The sequence below is a fragment of the Monodelphis domestica genome, chromosome 6 (genome assembly GCF_027887165.1).
Source record: "Monodelphis domestica isolate mMonDom1 chromosome 6, mMonDom1.pri, whole genome shotgun sequence".
Taxonomy (NCBI): domain Eukaryota; kingdom Metazoa; phylum Chordata; class Mammalia; order Didelphimorphia; family Didelphidae; genus Monodelphis; species Monodelphis domestica.
In genome coordinates, this window is record NC_077232.1 from 154,706,136 (window position 1) to 154,731,586 (window position 25,451).

Sequence of the window (25,451 nt, forward strand, 5' to 3'; positions counted from 1 at the left end):
GTGAAAGGTGAGAAAGGAGCATAGGTAAGAATAACGTCCCCGCAGTCCTAGGGAAGTTGAACTCTTCAAAAGTATTTGGATATAGTTGTATAGAAGCATAAATATGGAGTTGGAAGTATCATGGAGGTCATAAAATTTACACGTGACAACCTTCTGTTTTCTGGTTCTGCTTAGAAAAAATAAGGCTCTTTCTAAGGAAACCCACATTCACCAAGTTTTGCCATATCATTTTGGTATCCTTTCTCTTATATAAATATAATGAAAACCATATGGGCACTGAATGGTAGGCAATTGAAAGACTTCCTGGGCAACGATTTTGCTTTGATACTTGAGTAATTCCATCATATTCAATAAGAGCCATGGTTCTTCCATGTTATTCCTGGTTATTGGTTAGAAGGCTGTGATCTAGTTGAGATTCCACCTTCTTCCTTAAGGAAAACACTACATTTGGCATGTCTTTGCTTCTATCAAATAATCTGGCAGTCCTGTTATTCCTAGACGTGTGTCTTTTGGGCATTTTTTATTTGAACAAAACTTTGGTATTCAGCATTGAGAAAGAAACCTCCATTGATCCAAATATGCTATCGGCCAAGCAAGAGGGGAGAAATTTTCCAAGTCTCACTTTGACCTCTTACAGTTACAAGTAAATTAAGAAATACATTCTGACAGTAGATATAATGCCCGTAGCTTCAGAATAGTGAGAGTTTTGTATTCTCCATTTACTCTGCCCTTGGTGATGCCAAAATTCTTTCACTGTGAAGTGATCAAAGTTAGAAACTCTGGATTATTTAATTATTTAATGTCACTGAAGAAGAGGCTAATTATTTTTTAAAATCCTGATAATATGTATATGTAAATTGATGGGTAATCTCTGCAGAATGGAAATGAAGAGATTTTAATCAGGAAATACTAACATGAATATGACAGATGAATAAAAATTTAGAAAATATATTTCCCCCTGGATTTTTCTCAACATGTGTACAGCTTATTAAAGGAACAGCCCATAAATTTCCCAGGGAATACCATTCCTAAATTTAGGACTAATGTTAATAATAATTTGACCATTACATTTCATATTGGGATGGATTAAGGTCATTTTCTTTTAATGTTAGCCTATCAATTATTTCAGCACCATATGAGATGTATGTAATTACAGTGGGTTATATAATTAAGTGATATGAGATGACTTACTGGGTTTTACATTTAAAAATGGAATGATTTAATTTAAATTGATCTTTGTTTATATATCATTTAAATGCATAGTGAGCTGATTATATTAAAAAGAAAGGGACTTGTTGGGGTAGCTTTCAAAAAAATGTAGTTTTACCTCAGAGAAAAGATAGGATAAATCAAGAATGCTAGATTTGATTCCCATATCCTCTCACTTAGCTTTCTTGGAGGAATTCACAAAAGGCCTTGCCCCCAGTTTCTCCTTATTCAAATGAGGCTTATGATTTTATTTTAATCATAATGTACTTTATTTAAGAAAACATCATATAAATTATAAATGGTAAACATAGAGGGATGATAGATATGAAACTAGAAATATGAGATAAAATAATATTTCTTTTTCTCCCACTTAGCATATCTATCCTTTCATTTTCAAAGCCCATCAACAATTTAGAAACATAGAGCTATAGATTTGGAACAGAAAAGAATATCAGTGACCAGGCTTATTTAGGATCATAGATTTATAGCTGGAAGAGATCATAGGCATCAGTTAATTCAATGTTTCCCTATTTCAGATGAGGAAACTATAACCTAGAAGTTAAGTGACTTGCCTCTGGTAGCACACTTCCTTATTCTGGTCTAAATTAACTTTCCTGCAACATCTACAACATTAATCACTTCCTATTGAGCATTGCTTTCTTCCTTAGTTTCTGTTATCTGCATTTTTGTACTATATCTCTAACATCTCCTTTTCTGTCTCCTCTTTCCTTGAGCCATCATTCTTCATATATATTCATTGGAAGGGATTTCAATAACCATCCAGTCAAACCCATGCACAGATTAAGAATTCCAGCTACAATGTATTAGAAAAATAGCCATTCAGCTTCTTCGAGAAAATTTCTTTTGGGGAAGAACATCCTTTTGTTAATGTTTTTATTACCGAAAGACTACTCAGTCTTGTTTGACTCTTTGTGACCTCATTGACATCCTCCACTATTTCCCAAAGGCTTTCTAAGCTCATGCTCATTGAGTCTATGACACTATCTCATTGTCTAGCATCCTCTTTTCTTTTACTTTCAACCTTTCCCAACATTAAGGACTTTTTGAATAAGTCCTATCTTTTCATCATGTGACTAAAATTTTTAAGCTTCAGTTTAAGTATTTAACCTTCAGACTGATACTCTGAATTCATATATTCATGTATTGATTTATTTGTTTTCCTTTCTGACCAAAATACTCTCAAAAGTTTTCTCTAGCACTTTATCTCACAAAAATCCCAATCTGCATTTAAACTAATCTAATTTTGAGAAGTCCTTATACCAAGCTTATCATTGGTTCTTTTCTAATTTCTGGGGAAAACTAAAGCTTAATTACTCTACCTTATAATGGACTTTCAAAGCTATTCTCAAAGAACTTACATGCTATTGAATTGAAGTGCCTTATTTGTAGAAAATTTATAAATAAATAAATATGTGTCACACTTCTAAGAGGAGGTTAGCTTCTAGACTCTGGAGGATTCCATAAAGGATTAATATAAATATGAAATACAGTGAATTTGGAGAAAAGCAGGATTTTATATGGTAGAAGTGAGAAAGAAGCACATTTAATTCATAGGGTGATAATCTATATAAAAGAAAAGGATTGAGAGAATGGATATAATAGTTGATGAATGGAAAACAGGTCATTTTGGCTTTAATATATACTCAATAAGGAGATCAATGTGGAGTAATCCTTTTATTTCTTAAATAAAATTACATTCTATCTTTTATATATCTAGGTTGAGTCATATCTTAACAGATGATGAAACTGAGGACTTGAGATATCAAGGGATTTTTAAGTGACTATGGCCAATTGCTAATCATTGGCAGAGACAGTGTCTGATTTTAGATCCATTTTAGTGCTCTTTCAAGGACACTATGTTATCTATCTTCCTTTCTTCAATAGTGATTATATACTTTGGGTTTTTACATTTTGGTGAATCTGCTATTTCATTTATATGGTAGTACTTTTCCACCATAGATTGCACCTCTTTCATACTTTCTTATCCCATTTTTTTATCCCCCTATTAATTCCAATATAGAAGATTCATTACATGGCCTAGAGTTTTTTGCTCATTTTTAATAATCAGATATCACTGTACTAAGAACCAATGTGACCTGATAAATTTAGAGCTAGTTATGGAATCAGGAATCCCAATGATAATATAATTTTTAAGATACTCCCTTTGTAACCATAGGCATGGCAACTGCTCTGAGTCACAGGCAACTCTAAGACTATGAGTTAGTTGGAGAATAATCTGTGGAGGTCAACAAGAATTCCCACACCATTAAAATCACAGGTCCTTGATACATTTAATAATGTAGTAGTTAGATTATAATTATGATGTGTCTTATTTTCTTTATGCACCCAATTTACCTCAATTTTAGATTCTTACCTGGATATTGTAATATTTATTGGGAAAGGAAATGGGATTGGAAAAATGGGTGATAATGGGAGGTTTATATAGGGGTAAGGAGGAGTTAAGGGGAGAGAGAAAACACTGTTTGGTGAAGCAGGGGAGGGAGATGCCCCCTGCTGAGAAGAAACCACAGGGGTCCCATAAGGACTCTTTGTCCAGGAATGATTGGCCTGAAGTTCAGCTCCCTCTATGACCAGAAAAGATAGTTCACTTATCTGACTGTGAATTCAAACAATATAAAGTTTAATAATCCAGTTGGGATTAGAGTTTTTTCTCAGTTTCAGACCTGAGGCCAGGCCCCAGAGGCTGGTGGAGAGTTTGTCCCACTCCCGTCTACTCTCGTTATTCTAATTTAGAATCTTAGCAATAGACAGAAAGCAAACAAGAACAATTCTAATCTTCAGAAGCCTGTGTCTTTGGGCTGAACCAAGAAGAGCATGCCACTCCAGACTGGGCTAAACAAGCTCTTCTCTCTTCCAATACCCGGAAGCCAGTCCCACCCTGCAGGAAGGCAGTGCTAGTCACAAGACCCCACTGCCACTCCCAGTTGGGCCCTTCCCCCACAAACTGTCAGTCTTGTTTCCTTTCCACAATATCAACATTGAAGAAAGACTATATGTTTGAGTCTATTTGCATATATCTTAATTCTATTACCTTTTAATTTAAAAAATTAGTTTCATTTATATGAGGTCAATGTTTGCCACATTTAGTCTTCTTGAACAACATTTTCATTGTATACATGCATGAAAATTTTTAGTAGATTTAGTAAAACTTGACTTCATTTATTGATTATAAATTATAATTTGAAATATTACTTTTGTTATTCCCCAATCCCACTTACTGTCACTTCCTACTTTTTCATCAGTCACAAAGCATTATTCTACATTAGCCCTTTGATCAGAAATTCTTAATTGATTTTCACAATTTTTCTCTATTTTATAACTGATAAAAATATTTTGAGATATTTTCATAGAATTAGTTTATTCATAATTGAGTGAAATAATAGTTTTGTTGAATAATATTTTAGAGAGCTATTTTAATTAGTAATTGTTTGGTGAGAGTATCCAATATTAGGGGCAGCTGGGTGGCTTAGTAGGGAGAATGCCAGACCAGGAGATAGGAGGCCCTGAGTTCAAATATAGCTTCAGATAATTCCTAATTGAACAAGTCACTTAACTCTAATTTCCTAGGCCTTACTGCTCTTCTGCCTTGAAATAACTGCTTAGTATTAATTCTAAACGTGAAGGTAAGAGGTTTTTTTTTTTTTAGAGTGTACTTTATTGATATGATTTGCTCAACATATATGTATGTATTCCAACATTTTCCATAAAGATATATATGAATATGCATAAAGATATATATGAATTGGACTTAGGTTCCACTACATTGAAATAGAAGGAAATTATTTTTCTTTATTTTTGCATTGGCTTAATATACCAAATTTGACCTTAGAAAATATGTACTGAACCTTTTCTGCATCAGGTTTTTCTTTTGTAAAATGGATATATGAATTCTTACCTCTCAATTTTTATGAAGAAAAATGTTATTTATAAACTTGTTTGTAAGCTTTAAAGTATAATATATGTATTAACTATGAAGATAATGGTTAAACATTACTTCCTAATTACCAAGTGTGGTAATATAAAGCATTCTATATAGTACTGTCATTTAATTTGAATTCCCAGGTAGAGTCTATTAAAAGGTACATTAAATTATATTTTTCAGACTCAAATTAGACATGGAGAGATGCCTAGATAAAATTATTAACCCTGAAATGTTTCATAAGTTAATGATATCATGTCAAGAGGGCCTTAAATACACCCAAGATGTCCTGGGGATAAGACTTCTGTTGCATTGTTATTGAATGCTTGATCTAATGATAGCAGGAGGAAGGCTTTTGAAGAGTTGGACAGAAATACAGATGGCTTCTCACCAGGCCATTTTGTATTTCTCACTAGTGTATCTAGTAGCCTGTGATGCATTTAGTTGCAACATAAGATAATTAATCATTTTTATTTAGTTTGTATTTAGGACCATTTGGAGGAATTGGTGATGTATAATAATCAGAATAAATTTGGTTTTCTACAGAAACAACTTGCACAAAACAATAAAAAATCCAATTGCAATTTGTGATAATAATACTTATATTATCATCAAGATTTTGAAAAGATATCAATGCTGTCTAAAAATTAACTACTTTTATTTATTGAAAATAAAGTAAGTAGAGACTTCTGGATTAAGATGGCTGCAGCATAAAGATGCAGGACTCTTTCTCTCCTCACCACCAACCTATATAGACTACCTCAAAAGGACAAAAAAAATTTCAGATGAGCAAGGGGATCCACAGTTGGGTGCAGCACTGAAGGTAGGTGGGATTTGGGCATTTCTATGCTATGAAGGGGTGAAATAGCTCCTACAAAAACTCAAGCTGAACAACACTCCCTCACTACACCTACTGTGCCAGAGTCAGAGCCATTGTGCCAGAATCAGCGCAAGCTTGGTAGCTGATTAAGAGCACCATGGACTTATGCCTGAGAGCAGCTAGATTTGGGACCCTAGGAGCTGAGGAATGTGGACTTTGGGCACAGAGATAGAGCAGAGAGGGGCAGCACATAGAAGACACTTAGACTCAAAAAATAGCCTCAGGCAAAAACCTCTCCATAGCTCAATACACAGAGAGCCAGCTCTCCTCAGTAAGACTTCTAGTTGGGAAGGGAAGAAATACCCAACACAGTAATGGCCAGCAACATGCAAGAAATACAATCTTAAATCACCAAAAAGAATAAGAGAAAGGCATTGGCCCTGAATCATTTTTATGGTGAAAAAATACAGACTAAAGAGGAGATAGAAGAGGATTAAAAACATTTAAACACACCCAAAGCTTCCAAAAAATGGAAATTGGACACAAGATCTCCAAGAAATCAGGCAGGAGTTTGAGAACCAAATTAAAAAGACAGGAGGAACTTGGAAAAAAAGTAGGACATAGGTCAAAAAAAAAAAGCAACAGTTTAAAAGACAGAATCTCCCACTTGGAAAAAGAAGTCCAGAAATCAAAAGAAATGATAAGCAAATTGAAGACCAGAAATAACCTGCTGAAAGCCATGAAAAGCAGAACAGATCAAACTGAAAAGGAAAATCAAAAGATCAAAGCTGAAAACCAGTCCCTAAAGACTAGAATTGGGCAAGTAGAAGCCAATGATTTCACAAGACAGCAAGAATAAATAAAGCAAAGTCAAAAGAATTACAAAATAGAAGGAAACCCAAAATATCTCATTGAGAAAACAAATGAGTTAGAAAATAGTTCAAGAAGAGAAAACTTGAGAATCATAGGTCTGCTTGAAAACACAGAAATAAACAGAAACCTTGATATCATACTACAAGAAATTATCCAATAAAACTTCCCTGATGTTCTTGAACAAGGGGACAAAAAAGACATTGAAAGAGTACATAGATCCCCCTATACACTAAATCCTCGAAAGTCTACTCCCAGGAATGTAATTGCCAAATTCAAGAGCTTCTAAGCAAATAGAAAATATTGCAAGAAGTCAAAAAGAGACAATGCAGATATCAAGGAGCACCAAACAGGATTACACAGGATCTGGCAGCCTCCACTGTAAAGGACTGCAAGGCTTGGAATACAATATTCAGAAAGACAAGAGAATTGTGTCTACAACTGAGGATCACCTATCCATCAAAATTGACTATATAGTTCCAGGGGAAAGTTTGGACACTTAACAAAATAGAAGATTTCCAAGTATTTGTAAAGAAAAAGATCAGAAACTAAATGGAAACTTTGATATCCAAACAAAAAAAAATCAACAGAAACTTGAAAAGGTAAATATAAAAGGGAGGACTTTAATAAAGTCAAATTGTTTATATTCCTATATGGAAAACATGTTATTTGTAACTCTCAAAAATTGTATTCACTATTATAGTAGTTAGAATAATTATTCATAGGTAAATGTTGGGGTACAAAGTGTTTGAAGATGATATACAAAAAAAGAAAAGGGTGGAAGTAGAAGATGGCAACAAGAGAACTTTGAAGGAAGAAGAAAAAATAGGATAATCTATTTCTCACAAAGAAGGGAATGGAAAGGAGAAGGGAAAATACTATTATAAGAAGGAGAGGAAGAGACTGTTAATGGGTAATATTTACACCTCACTCTCAGTGGAGAAGAGCATTTAGATTGACTGGGGTATCAAATTCTATCTTACCGTACAATGAATGTGAGAAAGTGAGAAGGGAAAAACCAAGAAGGGATGTGGGGTGGGGAGTACAAAAATGGAGGGAAAGAGAGGGGGGAGGTAATTTAATAGACCCTAAAAATAACAAAAGAAGAATAAAAAGGGAGGAGGCAGTAAGGGGAAGGAAATAAGGGTGGGGATTAGGGGGACTGATTAAAAGCTAAACCACTTTTCTAAATGGAAATAACAAAAGAAGAAAGGGCAGAACCAGGAGAGAAAATAAAATGTTGGGGAATGCACAGGTAGTAATCATGACTCTGAATGTTAATGGAATGAATTCACCCATAAAACAGAAGCAAATAGCAGAGCGGATTAGAAACCAAAATCCTAGCATATGTTATCTACAAGAAACACACATGAGGTAGGTAGACATACACACAGTTTAAAGGTAAAATGCTGGAGAAAATCTATTGGGCATCAACTGATAAAAAGAGGCAGAGTCACAATCTTATCTGACAAAGTTAAAGTAAAAATAGATCTGATTAAAAGGGATAGGGAGGTAATTACATCCTAATAATAGGCAGTATAGATAATGAGAAAATATTAGTACTCAACATGTATGCACCAAATAGTATTGCAAGGATGAAATAAATAGTAAAACTATGTTAGTGGGAAAACTGAACCTTCCTCTATCTTATTTAGATAAATCAAACCAAAAAATAAATGAGAAAGAGGTAAGAGATGTGAATGAAATTTTAGAAAAAATTAGAGTTAATAGATATGTGGAGAAAAATAAATGGGGACAGAAAGGGATACATCTTTTAAACAGTACAGGGTACATTCACAAATACCATATACTAGGGCATAAAAACATGGCAAAAATGTGCAAAAGAGGAGAAATGATAAATGCAACCTTTTCAGATCATAATGCAATGAAAATAATAATTAGTATAGGTACATGGAGAGGAAAATAAAAAAATTAATTGAAAATTAAATAATATGATTTTCCAAAATTGGTTAAAGAACAAATCATAGAAATGATAATTTCATTGAAGAAAATGACAACGATGAGACATTCTTTCAAAATCTATGGGATGCAGTCAAAGCAGTACTCATAGAAAAATTTATATCCTTGAGTTCATATATTAGCAAATTAGGGAGGGCAGAGGTCAATGAATTGGGCATGCAAATTAAAAACTAGAAATTGAACCAATTAAAAATCCCCAGAAGAGAACTAAATTAGAGATCCTAAAAATTATAGGAGAAAATAATAAAATTGAAAGTAAAAGAACTATTGAATTAATAAATAAGACTAGGAGTTGGTATTTATAAAAAAAAAACAAATAAAATAGACAAAGTACTGCTCAATCTAATAAAAAAAGGAAAGAAGAAAACCAAAATAATAGTATCAAAGATGAAAAGGGAGACTTCACCTTTAATGAAGAGGAAATTAAGGAAATCATTAAAATCTCTTTTGCCCAATTATATGGAAATAAATATGGCAATCTAGGTGATATTTATGAACATTTACAAAATATAAATTGCCTAGATTAACAGAAGAAGAAATAGAATACTTAAATAATCCCATACCAGAAAAAGAAATTGAACAAGCCATTAAAGTACTCCCTAAGAAAAAAATCCCCAGGACCAGATGGATCCACAAGTGAATTCTATGAAACATTCAAAGAACAACTAATCCCAATCTACACACTATTTGACATAACAAGCAAAGAAGGAGTTCTACCAAATTCCTTTTATGACACAAATATGGTACTGATTCCAAAGCCAGGTAGATTAAAAAAAAAAAACAGAGAAAGAAAACTTATATAGACTAATCTCCTTAATGAACATAGATACAAATATCTTAAGTAGAATACTATCAAAAACGCCCCAGCAAGTGATTATGAGCATTATTTATTATGATCAGGTGGGATTCAGACCAGGAATGCAAGGATAGTTTAATATTAGGAAAACCATCCATATAACTGACCATATCAAAAAGCAAAACAACAAAAATCATATGATTAACTCAATAGATGCAGAAAAAGCCTTTGACAAAGACAATATTCATTCCTATTGAAAACACTAGAAAGTATAGGAATAGAAGATCCTTTCCTAAAAATAATGAAACAGTATATATCTAACACCATCAGCAAGCATCATTTGCAATGGTGATAAATTAGAAGCATTCCTAATAAGGTCAGGAATAAAACAAGGATGTCCATTATCACCTCTATTATTTAACATTGTACTAGAAACACTAGCAGTAGCAATTAGAGAAGAAAAAGAAATTGAAAGTATTAAAATAGGCAGTGAGGAGACCAAACTATCACTCTTTGCAGATTATTATGCACACCTAGCAGATTTACTTATATGACATCAAAGGAAAATAATAAATGTTGGAGGAGATGTGGCAAAATTGGGACAATGATGCATTGCTGGTAGAGTTGTGAACTGATCCAAATATTGTGGAGGAAAATTTGGAACTATGCCCAAAAAGGCTTAATAGACTGCCTGCCCTTTGATCCAGTCATATCACTGTTGGCTCTGTACCCCCCCAAAAAAAAAACATACAGAAAAAGACTTGTACAAAAATCTTTATAGCCTCAGTCTTTATGGTGGCAAAAATTGGAATATGAGGGGATGCCCTTTGATTGGGGAATGGCTGAACAAATTGTGGTATCTGTTGGTGATGTCATACTATTGTTCTCAAAGGAATAATGAACTGGAGGAATTCCATGTGAATTGGAATGACCTCCAGGAATTGATATAGAGTGAGAGGAGCAGAACCTGGAGAACATTGTACACAGAGACTGATACAATCTGGTACAATTGAATATAATAGACTTTTCTACTAGTAGCAATGCAATGATCCAGGACAATCCAGAGGAATTTATGAGAAAGAATTCTATCGACATCCAGAGAAATAACTGTAGGAATAGAAAAACAGAAGAAAAACATATGATCGATCTCATGGTTTGATGGGGATATTATTAGGGATTTGACTAATTCCAGTTAAGAGTCTTATCCCAAACTTCAAGAACTGCTTTAGGTGATGGGATCATCATTAGCTTAGATAGACTAGCCAGGATCAGTCATTAGCTTAGATAGACTAGCCATTCCACAATGGTGTTAACTGAAAGTAGAGATTATCTAAATCTGATTCTTTGTCAGCACCCTGGAAAACATCAATCTATCTTCCAATTACAGGAAGCCACAACCTGAATCTGCCCTGTGAGGTTATTGTGCAGTTGAATAAATTAGTAGAAAGAAGAGTCCACTTTAATATGGGCCATAGTAAAACAATCACTAATTTAGAGCACTGTAACAGTTTTAGATTTCTGTCAGAGAACATTTCATATCTAAGTGAATCTCTGAGGCTGTCACCAATAAATAACTTCTCTTAGTTCAGTACTGTTTATCATCTCTCCTGACCTTTTAGGAGGCAAACAGAGGAGTTGTGATTTTATTTATTTACTTAGCTATCCACGAGATTACTTTGCATGCTGCTTTCAGGCATGTTATATCCCTCATATATCTTGCTCTTTTTTCTCCTGTATAATTAGAGGATCTCAACCATATTGGTGAAATAGTTTTTTGAGTTGTAGATGATTTTTTCAAGGATCACTCCATGCACAGAGGTTATTAGTCACTTTCCACCAGGAATGCTACAGTTTCTCTGCAGACCAAGCTCAGAAATCTTGAAAGAGGAAAAAAATGAGAAAAAATGAATTTTCATTTGAAGACTTTCTCTGATGGCAAAAGGAATATTGCACTTAAGAGAGGTCATAAGTGCTTTAAAGACAAGTTCTTAGTTGTGTTCAACCATCTTCATGCAAAATGTGATGCAGCAACCAAAATCTTAGGAACAAGACTGTTGGCATATGGTTATGAAATATAGCATTTCCTTTTTAATATATTTTTTGAAATCTATATTTAAAGGAGCATGTTATTACAAGATGCAAAGTAAATGGTGTGGGTATAACACATGCCAAATTTCTTTTGTGAAATCAGTTTACTTTTAACATGATATTTAATGTAATCTAGGTTAATATAGAAACATATTTATATGAACTTCATGAGTATTTCCATCATACTTCATTATACTATTCTGCCTAGATTTGAAAGTGCCATTGTCCCTTTTTAAAAAAATCAGCAGTCATAGGTACACAATGAGGTTGTTATGGTAAAAAAATTACTCAGAAAATTAAAAATTGAGTTTTGAAAAGAATTCACAACCTGCTTACTGAGACCTTATTGATTAGCCTACTATGACCAATATATAGGCATTTGCTAAATGTCTACTATATGCCAGGCATGGTGGTAGTTGCTAGATGTGCCTCTCTTTCCCTCTTTTACTTTGTAAGATCAAACAGGAAGTCAGTTAGTACTAAAGTCAGTAACTTACTCTCACATTCCCTTTTGCATTTGAATGTTTTCAAGGACTTTGGAATCATTCCATATGTCATGTGTCTAAGTCTTTCCAATTCTACCATCATGACATCTTTCCCATCTCATTCCTTTTTTGCTGAAACAATAATGCAACTTGAGCACCCACAAAAAGCGTCACGAGTAAGGCAAGTAAAAAAAAAAGAACACTGCCACCAACTTGTTCTCCCCTCAGAACTCAGTAGGCACAGACCAGGGCCCTGATTTGAAGAGTTTTAGGAGTAGTGGTGCCTCATCTAAGAGCCTCCCAGACAAGCCTCTGCATTTATCATTGAATAAGGAAATCATGGTAGTGAAAGTAATGGCCTTCTTCCTTACAAAGAGTCACAATTTCTAAACCATTGAAAGGAGCAGCATCTTTTAGACCATAAGTCTTTCTGCCCATTCATCATAGTGCTTATCCAGGGAAGCAATTTCTCTGGAAAAGGAAGCAGACATCCCCACCCAACGCCAACCTACCACAACCCAGAAGGCAGGTAAATCAGCCTATTTAATGAAACCAGGAACCATGAGATATCAGTGAAAAACAACAGAAAATTAAACAATCATGTCCACCTGATCACCGTTTCCTGACAGACTCAGATTGACAAACCTAAGTGCTTTGGAGATACCAGTACATCTAGTAAGATTTCCACAGTCATCAACCTGGAGACTATGCCACACCTGCAGGTACTACAATCACACCAATTAAAATCCCAGAAAAATTCCCATAGCCCTTAGAACTGTTAAATGGCTACTCTCAGCAATGCAAAGATCTGAGACAATCCTGTAATACTTATGACAGGGAATGCTATATACCTCCAGAGAAAGAAGTGTTGGAGTCTGATCAAAGCATATTATCTTTCACATCAGTTTATCTATGTTTTTATTTTGGCGTTTTGGTTTGGGGTACTTACAATAATGAGCAATGTAAAAGTGTGTTATGCATGATAATATAAAATTTTAAAAAAAGAACTGCAAAATGATTGCATCTCAGAAACTGATGTGATTGTATCAGTAGAAATGATATTAAACATGAAGCATTGCTATCTCTTTTGTCTTATTACCCTAAGGAAAATGGGATCTTTCCATCTGATTGGCAACTGAAATATCCCATATATGTTGTTGTTGTTGTTGTTGTTGTTTTTTATTACAATATAAGTTCCTTGAGAGCAGCAGTTGGTTAACATTTCTAATTTTATATTCAGTGCTTAGCACATTTTTTACAAGTAATGACAACTTAGTGGGTTTTTTTTTTATTCCTATGGCTTCTACTCTAGTCCAGGTTCCTTTACCTATCAGCTAAAATGCTAATCTTCAAGTTAATCTTCCTTCCACAAATTTCACCACTTGCAATCCCATGACAATATAGTTGCCAAAATAATTTCTCTAAAGCACAGCTCTAGTTAATCACTGTCCTGCTCTGTAATTTCTGATGACCTCTGCAGCTTCTAGAATGATTTTAAACTCTATCTTGGCCTTTCAAAGTCTATATCTTTTTAATCTTAAATATATTTCATCCCCAGGTCTTAATTCTCTAGTATGTCTAAAAGAAAATCATTCCTTATTTTTATGTCTTTGAAATTCTAGCTCCCTTCAAGCCTTATTTCAAGTACCACCATGGATGGAATGTTGACACAGAAATTAAGGTTTTGGAGCTCTCTCCTTCCTGTAAATGCTATATCACTAAACTCATTGAGGTTGAGAACTACTTTATACTTTACCTATGTGTCCCCTGTTCTTAGTACAGTACCTTGTACATATGGGGTATATGTCCTAGAACAAAATGGTATTAATAAGTCATCTCAGTATTGCTACACTTATCTACAATCAAAAGAGGTTTTATGATTAAGTTACTTGTAAGTATTTCATATTTATTATATATATATATATATTAATTTGGATATATTTGCTTGCCTGTCATTTCCCCCATTAGATTGTAAACTCCTTGAGGGTAGTGACTATCTTTTGCCTCTTTTTCTGTCCTCAGAGCTTACCAAAATGCCTATCAAACAGTAAGTATTTAATAAATGTTTATTACTATACTGATCTTAACGACTTCAGTTTGTGATTAATGTTGATCCTCTTTTACAGGGATTTAAGCCTAATAGAATACTTGACTGGTAAGAATCTATTAGTTACTGCTATTGTTTTGAGAAATAAATTTTTCTAAAAGTTTTGCAGTTTCCCTTTCCCATGGTCAGAATGAGATGAGAAATTCTCATCAGTTGCATCTTAGTTACAGTTCTTAATCTCTAACTTAAATATATTCGTTATAATTTTCCACATCTTTATAATTACCTAAAACTTACTTTTCTTTGTGGTCTCCTTTGTAAAATTTAAAATGGAAGAGAGTACTAAATATTTCCAGTTTCCATGTAAGCTTTATTTGCTTTAATCCTGGATCTCATTTCTGATCATTTTTTACAAGATGATAGAAAGCAATTTCAGTATGTGCTTAACCTGAGTGGTTTGAGGCAAAGCTGTATCTCCAGTGTTCCACTTATGTCTCATCATTTGTTGCACCCTTGTAATTCTTGTTCCTACTAGAAAACAGAATCCATCTATAATAAGTAGATTTCAGGTTGAATTTCTGCTCTAAAAGCTCTTTAGTTTTCACATTCTTTACAAGAATGATGGAAAGCATAACATTTGCCATTTCCATGTGTCAGGGGAGTTTGGGTAAAACCTATAGTCAACTGTAAGGAGGTGAAACCTGGGGAGATATTTGGACCAGAAGTAGCATAAGTAAAATACATGGGATAAAATCCCTCCAGTTCTAATTTCTTCAACTAGAATACCATTTTTTAAACATTGAAAAATATAAATTTATGATGCTAATTAATCTAAATTGCTTATTGGTAAAGTTGCAAATGTTTAGGAAATTTAAAAACTATTTCCACTCTGTGATAATGGAAGGCCAACCTGGAAATCCATTGCTCTTTGTAAGATTCCATCAGTTTCTGAAAATCCAGACACAAAAGTTAATGGTCTAAGCATGACTCTAGAAAGGAGAATCAGAGAATTCAGAGAAAATATTCTCAAGCTCTCAGGGTTTAATTTTTTTCAGATATTGGATATGAATTTCATCACAGTCCCTCCACATAGGTTGTGGCATTTAAAAGAGTGGTAGCCATAAACTGTAAGATTTAAAAGGTTGAAGATATAAATTTTGAAAATATGTTTCACTACAGTGTCTTGTTTTTAAATTAAATATAAGGTGGTCGCCAGGGAAATATTCACAATTATGAATATACCCAAGTCAACTAGGTTTTATAGAGAATTTAATTAATAATACAATGAGGAATCAAAGAAAGAGAGAGAGAAAAAAAAAGGAAATAAATGAGAAAAGAATAGGTCGGCCCAGGCAGCCCTGGCCAACCCAGGACTAAGCCCTAAAAGAAAAGATCAGTCAGTCAGTCAGTCCTAATCATTCATCACAAGATCTGTCCAAGCAAGGATTCTAGTGACACCAGGTCAGCATCATCTCAGCTGCTTTCACCGTCTCAATCCTCAATCTGAAATGTCCCGAGAGAGTCTTGAGAGAGACCCTTCAAGGCAGCCTTTCCCAGCTGACTGTCCTATTCAACACCCTGTCCTTTTCTTATATAGGGGGTTTTCTCCTATGTCACCTCCCCTAAGTTCTTCCATCTACCAATCACAGTAGATGTTTTCCAAAGGACAGCCCATTCTGAATTCACATCTGAGTAGACTAATCCTTTTAGTAATCCACACCTGAATAGATTAGAATCTCTGAGTAAATTTCTCACCTCTTTGTCCCATGTAAGTTTGCCTGACCTTTATAGGTACTTAGCACCCCTTTGTATTAATTCTAAAAATAGGTATGGCTTAACTATGGGTGTAAGTATTTTTCATTGTTCAGCAAGGAGTTTTCTCCCCTAAAGCAGTCTTAGGTACGGATGGAGTAGAGGTCTTCCCATTTCTGATCTAAGTAGAGTTCTCACTGTCCAAATGGAGAATGGTCCTAGTAGGGAATTGTTCCAATGGAGAATTCCCCAATGGGGAATTTGTTAATATTCACAAGTCTGAGAAATTTCAAGATTCACAAGGTACAGGTACACCAACCAACATGTAGAGAACAAAATGTACCTGACATTTTGGATACTTTAAGAACACATGCCATAGCTCCTTTGATTGTAGTAAAAGGCAATCAGTAAAGTTCTTTATATAGAAGCAAACATAATATTATGTTCAGGAATGAATGCCTAGATGCCATATCTAACTCTTCCCTCTTCATATCCTGAATAAAATACCTCTATAAAATAAAAAAAAAAATAATTGAGTCAGCTGTATTCAAAGATCTACAAATCATTCATTCCACTTGTTTTCCATAAGTACCTCAATTATAGCAATGTTTCAATGCATGTGTTCTTAACTGGAATCTATTTTTAAATGGGTTTAAAATAATTTTGATAATTTAAAATACTTTTGTTAATTAAAATATTTTTGAATAAATATTTCAACATAATTGATCTCTTTCATTCCTCAAAGTTAATTTTAGTCAATGACAGGCTGCATGCAGTTGAAATTACACTGTATTAGTTGGTCTTACTCCTAATTCTGATATGAAGATTGTTTTTTGTAACTCCATAAAATATTTCCAATGGTCCCAATTGTGGGTTCTTCTACCCCTATATAAGGTTAAATTTTTCTTCATCATATATGCTGAAAATTTCAACCTTTTATTTTAAATTTGTCTCTGGTCAACTATCTTCTAAATTCATTACTCTATTAAACAATTCTCTGAAAGATTATAAATTGCTTATTTCAAAGACCTTTGCTTAGTCTCCAATGGTCTTAATATTTGTATCATATATTTTAAGATATGAATTTGTACCTTAAAGGTACTTGTACTTATTTTAAAAAATAATTAATTTAGAACATTTCTCCATTGTTACATGATTTATGTTCTTTCCCTCCGCTCTTCTCTTCCCCCATTCCTGAACTGACAAGCAATTCCATTGGGTTATACACATATCATTGCTCAAAACCTATTTCCATATTATAAATATTTGAAATAGAATGATTATATAAAATCAAAATCCCCAATCAAAAACCCATCAAACTACATGATCGATCATATGTTTTTCTTCTGTGTTTCTACCCCCACAGCTCTTTCTCTGGATGTGGATAGCATTCTTTATCATAAGTCTCTCAGAATTGTGTTGAATCATTGCATTGCTGCTGGTAAAGAAGGCCATTACATTCGATTGTGCCTCTGTGTATCATATTCTCCTGGTTTTATTTCTTTCACTCTGCAACAATTCCTAGAAGTCTTACCAGTTCACATGTAATTCCCCCAGTTCCTCATTCCTTTCAGCACAATAGTACTCCATCACCATTAGGTACCACAATTTGTTTAGCTACTCCCCAATCAATGGACATCCCCTCATTTTCCAATTTTTGGTCACCACAAAGAGTGTGGTTATAAATATTTTTGTTCAGGTCCCTCCCCATCCCCATGGTGTCTTTAGGTCACCAACTTTAGGTCACCAACCATCAAGTTGCTGGTCCTTTTGGGGCTCTTTGGTTTCTTGGCTCGATGATGGTGAGTGGGATTTCAACAAGCTGATCATCCATTGACAATTATTTTGTATCCCTCTTATTTCTTTATTTCTAATGATATTTTAATAAATCTCATAAATATTTTTATTATTGAGATCTAACTTTAACTTTTATACACTCCAGAATTGTTGGATCAATTCACAACTCCACTAGCAATTCATTAATGTCCCCAATTTTGCCGTGTCCCCTCCAATATTTATTACTTTTCTTTGTTGTCATATTAGCCAATCTGCTAAGTGTGAGGTGGTACCTCAGAGTTGTTTTGATTCACATTTCTCTAATTATAAGAGATTTAGGACACTTTTTATGTACTTATTGATAGTTTTGATTTCTTTATCTGAAAACTGCCTATTCATGTACCTTGCCCATTTATCAAATGGGGAATAACTTGATTTTTTTGTACAATTGATTTAGCTCCTTGTAAATTTGAGTAATTAGACCTTTGTCAGAGGTTTCTGTTACAAAGATTTTTTTCCAGTTTCTTGTTTCCCTTCTAATTTTGTTTGCATTAGTTTTGTTTGTACAATACTTTTTAAATTTAATGTAATAAAATTATTCATTTCATATTTTGTAATATTCTCTATCTCTTGTTTGGTCTTTCCTTTCCCATAGATCTGACCAGTATACTATTCTATGTTTGCTTGATTTATTTATAAATTCCTTCTTCATATTTGTCAATTACTCATTCTGAATTTATCTTGGTATAGGGTGTGAAATGTTGATCTAAATATAATCTCTCCCATACTGTTTTTAAATTTTCCCAGAAGTTTTTGTCAAATAGCGAATTTGTAAAATTGAAGAGGGTTTGGGATGGATTGAATGGATTGTATTGGGCCAGTGCCAGGAGGTTGACTGTGTGTTGAAAAGGCTGACAGACACTCTGAACAGGGCATTGCTTGGTCTAAGATCATATACAGACCACTCAGTAAAATGGGAAAATAGGTTTAATTAAAGACAATATGTAAAAAAACATATGGCATAACCCTAAAGTTAAATTTCTAACTAATAACCCAAAAGATCTAATGTCTCCAAAATGAGAGTCTTCATAGTGTGGGTTATCTACACTAATCCTCTCCTCTCTTCCTAAAAAAACCCAAACCCTGTTCTTGGCTAAGCTACAACTAAACTCCCCTTAGATGGAATAAGGAACTGGTCTGTGTTAGCTCAGTATAGCTCAGGGAAGATGATGGATCCAAAAGGACCTAGATCTGGTCTCACAAGCTCTGCAGACAGTTGATCAGGATCACCAGGTTCTGCTTTGATAAAATACATCACCCAAAACAACAAGCAGGACAGGAACAAGGATATGATCAGCCAGTAGGGAAATGCAGCCATTACCTCTAGATATCTCCAGAGAGACAGCTAACCCCCTAAGTACCAGTCTAACCCTTCCTTCAAAGTTCCAAAATCTTTTCTGCTGGTCTCATGCCACTCCCCTTTGCAACTTATACACTTTCCTCCTTAACTTAACTTTTCCTTATAACAGGTTCTTGTTTTAAAAGCTAGTCTCTTTGGATTTATTTTATACTGTCTTGCTGAGGTCATTTACCCCAAGTCTATTCCATTGATCCTCCCTTCTGTCTCTTAGCCAGTGCCATATTGTTTTGATGATCACTGCATTATAGTACAGTTTAAGATCTGGTAGTGCTAGACCCCCATCCTTCACATTTTTTCCCCATTGGTTTCCATGATATTCTTGATCTTTTGTTCTTCCAAATGAACTTTGCTATAATTTTTTTTCTGATTCTATGAGAAAAAAAAGTTTTTTGGTAGTTTGATAGGTATGGCACTGAATAAGTAGATCAGTTTGGGTAGGACTGTCATTTTTATTACATTAGCTCATCCTACCTAGGAGCAATTCATGTTTTTTTTTTCCCCACTTGTTTAGATCTAGTTTTAATTGTGTGGAAAGTTTCTTATAATACCTGTATTTGTCTTGGCAAGTAGATTCCTCACTGTTTTATAATGTCAATGGTGATTTTAGATTTAAATTCTCTTTCTAGCTCTTGCTGCTGAGTTGTGTTGGAAATATATAGAAATGCTGATGATTGATGTAGGTTTATTTTGTTGAATTTGATGATTGTTTCCATTAGCTTTTTAGTTGATTCTCTAGGATTCTTTAAGTAGACCATCATATCATCTGCAAAGAGTGATAGCTTGTTCCCCTCACTGACAACTTTAATCCCTTCAATTCCTTTCTCTTCTCTGATTGCTCTGCTAGCATTTCTGGTACAATGTTAAATAATAAAGGTGGGGGAAGTTAGGTAGCTGAGTGGATTGGGAGTCAGGTCCAGAGATGGGAGGTCCTGGGTTCAAATCAGGCCTCAGACACTTCCTAGTTATGTGACGTTGGACAAGTCACTTAAGCTCCATTGCTTCACCCTTACCACTCTTCTGCCTTGGAACCAATACACAATATTGATTCCAAGATGGAAGGTAAGGGTTTTAAAAAGATAAAAATAATAGAAGTGATAATGGTCCTCCTTGCTTCACTTCTTATCTTACTGGAAAGATTTTTAACTTATCCCCATTGCAGATGATACTTGTTGATTGTTTTAAATATATATTGTTTATTATTTCTAGGAGAGGCCCTTCTATTCCTATACTGCCTAGTGTTTTCTATAGGAATGAGTGTTGCATTTTGTCAAAGCCTTTTTCTGCATCCTTTGAGATAATCCTATGATTACTGTTGGTTTGGCTATTGATATGGTCAATTATATTGGTGGTTTTCCTAATATTAAACCATTCTTGCATCAGCTCTTGCTGATTCTAAGCCCTATCTTGACTCTTCCCCTCTGCATTTGTACTTTTAAAGAACTGTTGAATACTTCTCTTTTGTATACCTTCTTCTGTGGATTCACAAAGGGAAACAATTCCAGTGAGGAAGGAAAATGATATTTGTTTAAAGAAAGCAATGTGGATGCATTGGTAACATTCACTAACAGATTTTTAAAAGTAACATACAGAATGTAGAAGCAAATAAAGGAAATCAAAGATAAATATGAGAAAATGTAAGAGTTCTATAAAATAATTGTCAGGATATTAAAACAAAGAATGACCTAAGGAATTATAGGGCAGTTAAAAATGATGCCAACCTATAACAATTTTATTGAGAGAAAATAGAAGATAAAAAATAAAGATCAGATCCAGTCTTGGAATGAATGAGATGATACTGAAAACAGAGTGAAGGTGAATGAACAACAACAACAAAAAAAAAACAAAACAAAACAAACAAACAAAAAAACCCCTAATGATTTATACTAAGTATGACTAAGAAAATACGAAAGCACCTGAATTCCCATAATTATTTTAATTAGCCCAGATTTACTAGACTATTAGATCCTAAATGCCCTGAGAGATGTTTGTTGAGCCACTGTTAGTGACATATGAAAGATCATGGATAATAGAGTACATATAACAAATTAGGGGACATATGTTTTCTTTTTTTTTAAACTTTCTATTTATTTAACAGAAGGTATAACCCCCCAAAATATATTAATATATAGACTATGTCCTTCATATTTCTATTTTTCAGTTTATTCTTTAGAAGTGGACAATCCATTTTTTAATAATAATTCTGGAGCTGTATATAAGGTTATCTTGGTTCTACTCATTTCATTCTTCATTACTTTATGCAGGTTTTACAAGTATTCTTTTTTTTTTAATTAACTTCTATATAATTTCTTCTAGCACAGTAGTATTTCTTCACAATCATATACCACAATTTGTCCAGTTATTCTCACAATTGATGGATATAACTTCAATTTCCAGTTCTCTGCAACCATTAGAGTATTTTCATAAATATCTTGCAACATATAGGTTCTTTCCCTTTTTCTCTGATCTCCTTGGGAAACAGACCAAGCAATGATTTCTATGCAATTGGTAAAAGGGAATATACAGTTTTATAACTTTCTGGACATAATTTCAAATTGCTCTGCAAAGTGATTGGATCAGTTCATGTTTATACAATGTATTAGTTGCCCCACTTTTTCCATGTCTCCTTCAACACTGGTCATTTTGCTCTTTTACAATTTTAGTTTATTTGATAGTTGCAAGATTATATCTTAAAATGTTTTTGATGTGTAATAATTTAGAGTATATTTTATATAGCCCTATGTGGCCTTGATATTTTTTCATCAAAAGACTGTTCATAGCTTTTACCCATTTGCCAAATGGGGGATGCATTTTCACTTTTGTAAAGTTAAAATTTTTCTATATATTTTAGAAAGGAGACCTCTTTGCAAGAAAATGTCTAAATTTCCCCCAATTTTCTGCTTTACTTCTAATCTTGCTTGCAGTAATTTTATTTGTACAGCAACTTTTTAATTAAGAAAATCAAAATTATCCATCCTACACCTCACAATGCTCTCCATGTCTTATTTGAATAAATTCTTCTCCTATTCATAAATCTGATAGGCACTATGGTCCCTATTCTAATTTTCTTATGATTTTTTATATCTAGCTCAGGTATCTATTTTGATTTTAGTGAATGGTGTAATATATCAGTGTATTCCAAGTTCCTGCCAAATTATTTTCAAATTCTCCTAGTATTTTTCACCAGAGTGATTTCTGATACCCTTAAATGTTTTATTGTTGTCAAATACAAGGTTAGGATAATCTATTATTAGTTTGTTGTATGTCTTCTCTTTTCCACTAATCTATCTTTCTATTCCTTAGTAAATACTAGATAGTTTTGATAATTACAGTTTCATAATACAGTTTAAAATCTGGTACTAGACCTCTTTTCTTTATATTTTTTCATTAATTCATTTGATATCTTTGATATTTTGTCTTTTGAAATTAATTTAGCTATTATTTTTCTAGTTCAATAAAATAATTATTTTTGGCAATTTAATTGGGATGGCATTGAATAAGTAGATTAGCTCATGTAGGATTGTCATTTTAATCATATTAGCTCTGTTGACTTATGAGCAATTAATATTTATCCAATAATTTAAATGTGTGTGAAAAATGTTGTATGATTATGTCTGTGAAGTTCCTGGCTACAGTTAGCAGGTATACTCCAGTATTTTATTATGCCTGTGATTGTTTTTGATGGGGTATCTTTATCTCTTCATGTAGAATTCTGTTAATGAGAGTGAAAATGCTGATGATTTTATGTGGGATTATTTTATGTACTGCTACTTTGATGAAATTATTGGTAGTTTCAATTAACTTTTTAGTTGAATCTCTCATTTTTCCATATATATTATCATATAGTCTGCCTATTATCATTTTTTAATTTCATTTTCTTCTCATTGCTATTTCTATAGTTTCTAACACTTGTAGGTATAGTTAAACTATATAGTGAGTGTGTAGACTGACAGAAAAGGGCAGAGTTCTGGAATTCCAAGGAAAGCAGCTGTTGAGGAGAGACAGTTAAGCCTAGGGCTGTGGCTTTTTCTCTTCTGGGTGGACCTGAAGAGAACTAGCTTGTCCCTGTAGATTTGACTACTTATTCATCAAACCCTAGCTGCTGCTTGGAGTATCCAGTACCTGCTGACCTTGAGACATCTACTGAGTTCCTGTACTGTAATAACTGACAGCTGAACATGAGATCATCATTGGACCCTGTCAGACTTGCACACAGTCTCTTTTATTTAGATTACCAAAGGGGGGGTGGTATTAGTTATTTAAATACAGTATCTTTGGGTTATATAGATAGTGTAAGACTAGAGTAGGGAGCCACTCAGAGTTATTAGATTTTTAATAGTGTAAGGAATGTCCCAATCCCTTACAACCTATCCTTATTGTATTAAATATCTCTAATTTATAACCTTGGGTTCTGTGTGTGTGTGCCATCTCAGGGTCTGGCTCTGCCTACTCTGGGCTTGGTTAGCCTTCCCAAACCAGGTTACTGGCCTAAATTACCATCCCCTCAAACCTGATAGTTACAACAGTTATTTCAGATAGTTATTTCACACTGTATTAAATAATAATGGTTATAATGGATATCCTTGTTTCAATTGGTCTTATTGAAAAGGCTTTTAGTTTATCCACATTATAAAGAAATAACTTACTGATGGTTTAGTTAGATGCTTTGTATCATTTTATTTTTTATTTATTTTGAAACCTTTGCCATCCATCTTAGAATCAATACTCTATGTAAAGTCCAAGGAAGAAGACTTGAAAGGACTTGGAAATAGGGATTAAGTGATTAACCCACCTAAGCACATCTAGGAATTGTCTGAGGCCAGTTTGAATCCAGGATCTTCTATCTCTAAGTCTGGTATTAATACACTGAGTCACCTCACTATCTCCATATTTTAAAAAACTCTATTTGTTTCTGAGCTTTCCAGTGTTTTCAATAGTCAAAGGGTTTTTTCCTGCAATTATTGATATAATTATCTATTTTTTCTTACTTTTTTATTAACATAATTAGTTATGTTGATGATTTTCCTTATATTAAATAATGCATCCATTCCTTGTATATGTTATATTTGGTCCCAATGTATAATCTTTGTGATATATTGTTGTAATCTCCTAGCTAGTATTGTATTTAGGATTTTCACATATAGGCTCATTAATGAAATTGGTTTATAATTTTCCTTCTTTGTTTCTTTCTTCCATGTTTAGCTATCAGCACCATATTTGTTTCATGGAAAGAGTTTTATAAGGTTTTTTTCCCCCTTTAACTATTATTTCAAATAATTTATTTAATATTGGCATTAGTTGATTTTAGAATGTATGCTAGGATTAATGTTTTAATTTGCCTGGTACTGAAGCCTGCTCAATTTCTTTTTCTAAAATGATAATTTAGATATCCTATTTTCCGTTCCTGGTAGTATAGGGAGTTTATATTTTTAAAGGTATTTTTCCATTTTACATATATTATTAAAATTGTTGGCATATAATTGAGCAAAAAAGCTCCTAATAATTTCTTTAATTTCATCTTTTTTGGTTGCCTAATCACACTTTCCATCTTTTATTCTTGTGATTGGTTATCTTCTCTTTTAAAAAATCATATTATTTAATATCTCCACTATTATATTGATTTTTTCATGAAATCAGTTTTTAATTTTTATTATTTCAATGCATTTCTTAAATTCAATATTATTTGCTTTCCTTTGATATTTTAAGATTTCCAAGTAGTTCTTGTTTTTTTTCTAATTGCATTCCCAATTCATTGATCTGTTATTTTTCTATTTTATTGATATAAGCACTTTTTAATTGAGATTTGTGAAGATGGGATTGACTCTCTCCTTGCTTACTTTTAAATTTAATCGACTTACTGAAGACCATTTGGGATAATTGGGATCTTAGCAGCTAAGGACAGGGTAAAGAATTGTGGGTAAGGTTTCTTTAAGGCCAGACAGAATCTTGGGAAGGACGCCTATTAGAATTTTGGGTAGCCAGAATCAGTTGGAAGCCCAAACGCTGACCTGCACAGCAGGGTGTCTATGGGAGATTTTCTTTTCCTTAGTAGAAGGCTGGTGTTTCTGTTTCCTGGAACACTGAAAAAAAAAAAAACAGTGGCAGGTGAAGAAGTAGAACAGGTTAGAGTTTCTGGAATAAGTTTGGGAGGGAAATCAACAGAAAAGAGAAAGAGAGAGACAGTTTTTTCCTCTGTGTGGCAACTGAGAGGGCCAAGTCTTTCTGAGACCTGCTTAGGCTGAAAAGGGAA

The 25,451-nt window shown here is 33.6% G+C and overlaps 1 pseudogene; it reads left to right on the forward strand.

Moving 5' to 3' along the window:
* LOC100618615 (ADP-ribosylation factor 1-like) overlaps window positions 1-25,451 on the forward strand; it is a 195,248-nt pseudogene that overhangs the window by 42,672 nt on the left and 127,125 nt on the right.